This window comes from Aythya marila (genome assembly GCF_965140915.1).
Source record: "Aythya marila genome assembly, chromosome: 23".
Lineage (NCBI taxonomy): Eukaryota > Metazoa > Chordata > Aves > Anseriformes > Anatidae > Aythya > Aythya marila.
In genome coordinates, this window is record NC_139064.1 from 5,637,623 (window position 1) to 5,647,034 (window position 9,412).

General features: G+C 44.7%; 1 long non-coding RNA gene across 1 annotated transcript; it reads right to left on the minus strand.

Annotated features, from left to right (window-relative positions):
- Positions 1-1,372: 1,372 nt before the first annotated feature.
- LOC309886770 lies at positions 1,373-7,008 on the minus strand. Its single transcript, XR_014318985.1, has 3 exons — positions 6,446-7,008; positions 5,263-5,453; positions 1,373-1,515 (listed from the first exon to the last, which is right to left on the minus strand). It is a non-coding gene; the product is annotated as an uncharacterized lncRNA (long non-coding RNA).
- Positions 7,009-9,412: the final 2,404 nt, after the last annotated feature.

Below are 9,412 nucleotides of genomic sequence, written 5' to 3' on the forward strand. Positions count from 1 at the left end.
GACAGTTTGTGTGATGGGGCTAGGAAGTATGTCATAAAACGTAAGCTTGCTGCCAGGACGCTACAGTTTGCTGGGTCTTTCTTGAGCACTTCCATGGCTCATGAAAAGGAGAACCTCTTTAGTGAGCTCTGAATCAGCAACATCAGAGTTTGCCAACCAAACTCTAAGTGCAATAGAGTGGACAAGCTTGACTGCCAGGTTTCTGGCACTGCGTGTTTTGAAACCCAGCTGCACACTCGGGCACGCCCAAGATTCAAGGTCAGTTAAGGTTCTGTCTGTCTGCCTGACAAGCTACAAGTGCACAAGAGCTGAGAGAAATGCAGACAATGTATTGAATTGCCTATATCTCTTTGGCTTGTTACAAACAAGTAGATCTAACTTGTGCCCACATGCTATGCTTCCTCATTTTCAACAGAAAATAAAAATTCAGACTGTGTGGGTGTTGTGGGTGTAACCTCAGCTGTTTACAACCGGAAAAAGAAAAAAAAAAAAAGGACACAGACTTGAGTTTTCACTTATTCCTCTTTAATTCCTCTTATTTCTCTCACTTTGCTGGTGCGGGATATGGTATATACTGGGTCATATAGTTTTGTTGTTGTTGCGTTTTATTTTATTTTTTTTTCCCCCAAGTTTGTATGGTCCAGCTTCTGTTGCCTTTCAGTCAACATACTGCCTGGTGTACTTCCAGTTATCCCTCTAGTGGGGTATGGCAAGACTGCATGCGCTGTCAACCTGCCCACCCTAAAGCAGGAAAACTGGCGTGAACTCACCCACAGAGTTCAGTCTGCCAGAGGTGAGAAGTGATACGTGCTGTCCCAGATGCTGCTAGTACTCTCTAGGATGAGGTAGCAGGGTGGATGAAACATCCTGCTGGCTAGATCAGGCTTGCAGACCTGCTCTAGTCCATTCTCCATCCCAAAAGTAAGATCACTTTGCATGTTTGTCTGCCTCCCCTCCTCCCAAGACAATCTATTCTAGCATTAGGTGACTTACTTTCTATTTAGTGGTGCAGGAGCAGAAGCAGAATGAGGATATGGGCATCCTGGGAAGGACAAGGACACTTCCACAGACAGAAACTGATCCTTTAATTTAGGGATGAGCAGCCTTTGGCATGGAAGACCAAGAGAGCTGCAAGAGGGCTCTCCAAGTTCAGCAGGCGCTGGGAACCACTGCTAAGCATGAGATGGGATCCTGGAAACCTGCTGAGCAGCAGCACCTCACCTCTAACACACACACACCATTTCTACACAGTGAAAAGATTTAAAAAAAAAAAAAGTTTGTTCAGGGATGGGCAGCAATGGCAAACCTGGTGAAGCTGAACATCTGCCACAGGCGTGTGAGGACAGCAAAGGAAGAGGCTATGTACCTTACACTGCTGGTGATGGAGCTGCTTTCATGTCACTTGATTGATCTCCTGGGTGATACCTGCACTGTCACTTGTCTCAGCCCCAGCACAAGTCAGCTCTGCAGTACTCACAGGGAAGTTCTGACTGCAAGCAAGCTGTGTAGATCTTGCTGCAAAGGAAAACACGACGTGAGAGTGTCTAGCATCTGCAGCAGCGCTCACAATAGGAGGCAGAAGTGCAAAGTACAGTGGTGGAAACAGCAGATTTATAAACACAGTAAGAGCTGAAATTTGTTCTTCCTACAAGCAGACGACATCTTCTGACTTCTGTGTAGGGCACAGGTTAATTCCGTTATTTGTATCAGGGTTTTTTGACTTGTGCCCTCATAACAAAGTAATCTCTTTAGCTACATTTCCTTGAAAATCTGTATAATGAGCAGGGAATCAGTATGCTTATGGAATCAAGATACAGCATACATTGAAATCCAGTTACACAAAGGAGGAACAGACTCTTTGTACCTATAGCGAAAGCACAGGGAAATCTCACAGAAAAACCTACGTGGAAGCAAGCAGCATTTGTCATCAGCAATTGATTCACCTCATAACAAAACCAGGATATGCTATGGTACAAAGAACCTCACCTGTCACTTTCTCCTGGTGGGGTCCTGAAGTAGGCACAAAACCCCTAGGTAGAGGTACCTCATCGGGAATATTTAAAGTTTAAACCTGGTTGGGCCGAAGTTCTAGTTAGTCCCTTTCCATAATGATAGGGTGAGGGATTTTTTGCTAGGTTTTTGCTTTTAAAAGCAGACTTTCTTATTGGAAGTTCTCACATCCATACCCCTGCTGTTTGTTTCTGAAAGACTATAGTGCTTCCCACTGCCTTTTAGAAGTTAGCTGAGGCTGTCCTCAATATCTGTAGCAGGACTAGCACTTGGCTATGGAAGAAAAGAAAATGAAGAACCACTGATCTCAGCATTTTCACCTAGGTCACGCAGCCAAAAGGGTGACCACACCTGACTTAAAGAATAATGCCCCTATTGTGTAAGAGCAGACATAATCCTCACCCTCATTTCTGTCCTGTTCCGTGTACGATTTAGACTGACAGATGCGAGCTATCAACTTGCCTGTGTTTGTGTGGGGACAGACCTCTTGGTACTGAGCTCTGTCCTAAACAAGTTAGGAGAGTTTAGATTGCTCCTCGGGGGGGCTGGCATAGATGGGGGAACACGGTGGAAAACAGCAGCTGTCTGCCATCAGCCTGAAGCATGCAGCAAGAGGGAGAAAGGGAACCTGACTGTGGTAAGCTGCTGACTGAGAGGACTAGGCGTGACGGCACTCCTAGCACAGAGGTATGTGTCATTAGGAGCTGTTTTATTACATATACCCTACACGCATATATATGTACATATATGTGTGAATATAGATATATGATGCAGGTGATCCTCCTGTAGGAGGCTTTCCTTTGGCAGTACTGTTGATGAGCAGCTGGGATAATTCCAGTAATTCTCTTTTAGCATCTCAGTACTCTCCCTCCTGTGGGCCAGAGGGTGCTGATTCAACCACACCAATGTTGTGCTTTTGACTGCACAGTACAAACTACAAAACGTGAGCAGCACTGAACACAGGCAATTATCCTCTTTTTACGCTGTAGTGAATCAGAACCCGTGGATGTTTTATTGTGAATTCTCTGCTTAAGAAACACCCAGGGCTTTGGTGAAGTCTGCTTGCTTAGTATTGCCTCCCAACCCAGAAGCTTGGCCTGAATCTTCCAAATATTTCTTGGTGCAGCCCTGCTATATGCCAGACAATAAATCCTGGGTCTGTATCTGTGTATTTGTGATGCTGCACATCTTCGTTGGACTGTTAGAAAGGTGCAGATGGTCTTAATGATTTGCATTGCCACATGGAAAACTGAGCTGGAAGAACTTGAAAAGATACAGAGCATGACAGGAAGGATATTGAAAAGCACAGACGAAGCTGAGGCATTTTTAAGCCTGGAAAAGAGATGGGAAAGTAGGAACACAAAGCTCCACAAAATCACTAATGGCCCACTAAACAGGACTTATTTATACTCTATCACATCGTCTTTTTCAACAAGGGAGAAAACAGCAGAAGTTGCACAAATGCTGACAGTTTTTCCTTAAGAAATTCATCAGAAGTCACAAGCCTGCCAGCAGCTATGGATGTGGTTACCAGCAGCTGTGGCAAGGCATTTTGGTTGCCCTTTGGAACAACAACAGTGTGGTAGCGAAAAGATAACTTGCACAAGGAGTGCCACGCCATACTGCTCCATAAGATGATTTGGTATCATAAGCTATCTCAACATCTCTGTCAGCTATCACTAAGGGCACACTCACCTCCTCTGAGCCTTCCCTTAACTTCCCATTTATCAGCCAACACCAGCTCCATGCAAGGCCAGCTATTGCCTACCCACCCTGCTCCAATCTGATCTCTTACCACAGCTGAAACACAAAGCTGGCCAGAGCTCTGTGGGGTGCTCTGGCCAACCCAAAGGAAATGCAAGCACGTGTGGCACCTGAGCTAGATCCAACCTAACCTGGATTTGCTGGTACTGATTCTTAAACTGCAGCTTCACTCCAGACAACATACCTGTCCAGCAGGTGACAGGAGCTTGTAGCGTGTTGTAGTTCAACAAGCATGTTTTAAATTTTAAGGAAAAAGAGCCAAATGACCTTAAACAACCTTGGCAGAAAAGTGCATGTTATGGAGTTCCTTGGCTCTTGGCATGTGTCAAAAACCATCAGTAGCATCCTTTTTTATCACGCTAGCTGTGCCACATAAAACAGGCAGAAAAAATGGCCTTGACAATGGAGAAACATGGCCTAAAATGGACTTTGTTTTCCTGCTAGTGCTTCTGCATGTTCCAGCCACTTCGGAAACACTGTTGCCTAGCAAACTGAAATCAGAAATATGGAAATCTCAAGTGTACTGGAATCTCTGTCAGCTCATTTATACTTCCTATCTTTTGCTAATATTTCTTACTTATTCTGCTGGGAAGAACCCTTTTGCAAAAGGAGCAAGTCATTCACGACAAAAAGATTTTAAAAACGAAGGTCACCTTGCCACCATCCAAAATATCTTCCATATACCGTATTAGAATAAAAAAGGAAGCTGATTAAAAAATTAACTTCTGCAGATGACTTTGAACCAGGAAAAGAAAGTTGTGCCAGCAGACAGCTCTAATGCAAAACTGAGCAAATGCCAGAATCCTTATCTGCAATTGCTTTTAGCAGAGACTGAGGTGCTCTCTCTCTAGCAAATGTGTGTTATGACAGGGAGTCTGGAGGGATTTCACCCATCTTGGTAGCACCTTGGGATCAGTGTATGCCATTACAAACAATAAATACTAAGTTCCCTCAATAATGGGAAAAGAAAGAGAAGCTGCTTAATGGGTTTTGAAGAACTTCTCCTGTCGTAGTTCCTAGATAAGCTTTAAGTAGACGTGTCTGCTTTCTAGCTTCAGAAAGACTGCCAGGTAACTGCGGAGTTAAGACAACCAATCACTTTTTTTTTTTCCAAGTGTGTATATTTGTTTCAAAAGAGATACTAACTTCCTATAAAAGCCTGCCCTATGACAGACAGTAGAGCTGTTCTTCCCTTCCCTCGGTTGCTCTGTGTCTTTGGTCAGCATTTTTGTCCTCACAGTTTATTCCTGCGGGACTCTCCTTGCATCGCTACAGTACTAACGCTAGCAGCTGGGTGAACCTGTTAGCCTGGATGCACAAAGCCAGCCGCCCACCTCGTCCACAGCCTCTCCGGCACAGCAGAAATGCTCAGCCCTCTCCCACTCGGGATGCTGCCAGGGTTCAAGGCAGCAGCAACAGGACCATGACAGCCGGTGACACTGCTGCCCTATGCCCACCAGTGGCAATCCAATCCACTCAGCTACTTACCTCCTGCTCTGAAACACACGATGGTAGTGTGGGCTTGCCTGAAGCTGGGAGCCATTCCGATGTCTCCTGCATCTTGCAAGAGCAGCACTGTTTTGTCCCCATGGAAGGAGCTCCTGAGTTTGCTGACTCTGGGCAGATAGAGCACCCTTTCACCATGTCTGCGTCACTTTGACTCACAGCCACAACACAAGCTTAAAAACAAAACCAGAATAAATCCTATCAAACCAGACACAAACCCAGCTTTTTACTTACAAAGTGTAAATAAAAACGTAAATAGCAGCTTGGTTTACACTTAACAGTGCTCCTTACTGCCTGTATTTACACGTGTCCTGCTCTAGCAGGAGACAGAGACTGTAGAAGTACTGCCCCTGCAGGACTCACCTTCTGACTGTGGGCTCTTCCTCGGGGTCACAGCTACCTAAATACACCTTCATGGTGCCTTTCAAAGACATAGGGCGCTATTTTTGTGACAGCAAAGCACTTCGGGTTTTTTAGGGAATCCTCAGTTTTGCACATTAACATGTTCCTGCCTGCCCCGCTATCCTAGCACGTTTGGAACAACTCAGTGAGGTTTATGGTTTTTGTTCAGTTACCAGCATCCTGCAGAGACCGCATATGACACTGTGACAACCCAGCTGACAGAACAGATAACTGTCTCTCTCTGCTTTTTACCAGCTTTAAGGCAGCTTCAGAGTCATTACATGACAACCTGATTTGGAAGAGTTATTTCAGTACAGGAACACTGTTAAAAGCAAACCGCAATACAAACAGCTCACCAGCTTATTGCTTGTCATTTACACTACACACACTCAGGCCACGCCAACTAGGAAATATAACTAACTTATTTCCATGCAGAATAAGGCAGTGCAGAGATGTCAGTAATTCACAAAGTTGCAGTGACTCAAGGGCTTTTGACTGTCTGCCCATACCCGTATCTTCAGTGTGTAACTGAGAACAGGGAAGAAACAATTCTTACCACGGGCTTTGAGGCAGCTTGCTTAAGTGGTCAAAGAGCCCTCAGCACAAATACTTTTATAAGTAATCAAGCATATTTTTGCATGTAGTGCTTCCCTCTGTCTCATAAATACCAACTAACCACTATTTCCCCAGGGACAAACCAAAAAATGTTCCCGTTGCTAAAAATTTATTCAAAATGACTCATCATCACGTTAAAGTTACTTACCCAGCTTCAAACAATGTCAGCATCTTTTCAGGTCCTTGCTTCAAGATCACGTTAACTCTTTCTGCAGCATCAGCACAGCAGGTAAAACGGCACGACCTTTGGCAGGTTTGCTCTTTTACTTTCAGGGCCACCACCGCCTTGCTCTGGATCAGTGCATCCACTTAGCAGCGCCCCTTCCTGGATTTGGTGACACCTGCTTTCTCTAAGCGTCATTGCAAAACCGTCTGGTCCCGGAGCTATTAAAGACCAGTGCATTCCTCCCTCAAGGATTTTGGTTCTGGAAGGTGAGTTACTTTGCTCCAGGCTTCGCAAAATGGAGGATAGTGAGAAAAAGTAACGTTACAAGACTTGGATGTAAGGCTTACCAAGTTAGTTTGGCAGATACTTCTAGACATAAGTGAACAAATTGGTCCTTAAAACTTTTACCTCCATTTTATCACTCCGTTTTATCAGTTTTTAGGCCTCAATGCGGGACACCTTACACAAGATTAATCCCTGCTCAAGCTGGAAATTGCTGATAGCATTTATAACTGAAAAGGAATTAGGACTCCTCTAAAAGATGAACGTCCACAGTTCACAGGTATGAACTCTGTTGGCCTTGTGGGAAAGCAAGTGTCAGAGATCATTTTAAAGGCAAAGTGTTTACATTATATTGGGAAAAATTCACACTCTAAAACTCTGAGAGCTCTGTCAGCTGACAGGCTCATGTCTTGGGACAAAGGAGAGTAATTTAACAATAAAACTAAATGGAATGTGAGAGATCTGAGTTTAATACCTTGTACTACCACAATCTTCCCACATACTCTTGGATTGGTCACTTTACATAAGATGCATCATCCCTCAGCTAATTATTTAAAAGCCCAAATTAGTTAGTCAAAGCCAAAAGCTAGTCATCCGGAATTATTTTTATAGTCCACGGAAAAGATTGGTTATATCCAGAGAGCGATTCGTCCTACAGGAAGAATCTGGGGGCGATCAGATGAATCGGCCTCTGGAGGTCTCAGCGGTGAGTAATTCAGATTTCTGTACCTAGAAGTTTAATGCACAAGTTAAGTAAGATGAATCCAGCCTATCATCTCTGGAAGCCATCACTTCCCTTTGCAAACAGATGCCACATCTCTTCGATACCTCCTGGCAGCAAAAACCAGGAGATACACTGCGCCACTGTAAGATGCGGGAATGCTGATCAGGTCCAGACTCAAACGACACAGGGTATTGTCCACCCACACTGCACTATCAACGTTGATTACCGCCTGCTTCTCCTGGCACACCGTTATTCTACTCCTTGTTAGCCCTGGCTATCCCATCACGTACTGGTACGCAGCAGGACTGGACACGGAGAGGCACAGCGGGAGGAATGGTGTCCGTGGTTTGCAACATTGACCCTCTATTTCAGTACACGTCCACAGAACTCCCATTAAGTGACCACGCTCAGGTTGTATTCAAAAGTTCTGTCAGCTACAGCAATGCCACCTTGAGGCTTTTATCGAATGAAGCACCAGGTCAGTAACTCAGCACGGCTCAAAATACAAGCTTAACAGATGATGGCGAGTTCCAGCACACCCCAGCTGCCTGGCTCACAGAAGTTTTCGCACCATTGTACAAAAACCTGAACCAGCCCATGAGGAGCACCTCAATATGCAAACTAACCATCAAGGCACAGAAGTACTTTTTTTTTTTTCCCCCCCTGTTATTCAAGGCTAGAGCAGAGCACAGTGTTAATGTTTAACCGTTCTGCTGGTGGTAATTCACACAGCTGAACTTGGATGTGACCATAAAAAGGAGTGAATGATGTATTTAGCCACGACTGAACGGCCCAGTGTAGCACCGTGGGTGCCATCTGATTTACAACACATCTAACCTACCACGTAACTATGATTCAAGTAACTTTCAGACTGAGGTTAGTTCGTTGCTACCCAAATGCAGTACCAAAACGCATCTCTGTTTGAGGCAGTCTTCTTGCTGGCACCTAGGACACAGCAGCACGTTCTCTTTTCCCCACATCTCTTCCCACTTCTTGTCACAAGTCGCTGTGTTTAGGGTTGTGGAGGAAAAGCCTCAACAGCAGACTGCCATCACATACGGTACCATGAACAGTACTCAGCCAGAAGGGTCCCAAAATCAGGCGTTAGATGCCTCACTTACAGGAGGCAGAACCAGGTGCAAAAGCCCAGTCTGCTGCTACTTTGTTCTTGTTTCTATGGTTCAGTTTTGTCCTGTGAAAAACAAGCATCAGGGTTTCTGTATTTACCTAAAAACTGTGCCAGTGACTTGAAGAGAATTGGGAAAGGAAGATCAGCTATTAAAAATGGGCAGGTTGTTGCTCAATTTACTCTTTGCTTTTAAGAAGGAACAGCTGAAGCAACGCCAAGGAGAGTTCATTAGGCTATGAGGGCATCTTACTGAGGTATATAAATACAGATTTCCCCCATGATTTAAATAAAATGGGCAGTTGTTAAAATAAAGGTTAGAGTGGCTTTAAATGGCCTGCGGCAGTTTGTGCAGCACACTCAGTTCCTGTGAGCAATGATTACATGATACTCTCTTGGTAGAAATAAACACCTACCCCACAACTTTTAAGAAACAATTAAGGCTCTTGTGAAACTCTAGTGAGGATCTCACTGTGACGGAAACAGGCTGCACTTCTATTTTTTAATTAAAAAAGGTAATGGCAGAGATGTATCAGACTGAAAGCCCTTTCAGTTTCAGGTCTTTGCTGGCCAAACTGTTGGAAAAGGGCTATTGTCAGCATACTATTTTCCCTTGGACTTCTACCCACGCGTGTGCTCCTGGGTGCAGCTCTGCAGCACTCATCTGGAGTTTTCACTCCCCAGTGCAAGGGGACATAGAAGCAAATGCCACCTGGACACACAGCCTAGCTTAAATATACCCTCAGCCAGTCCCAGCATACACCCAAAAAATTAACTCCAGCCCTTCTCTGCCCTTCAGTCTATTGTGTGGAAACTA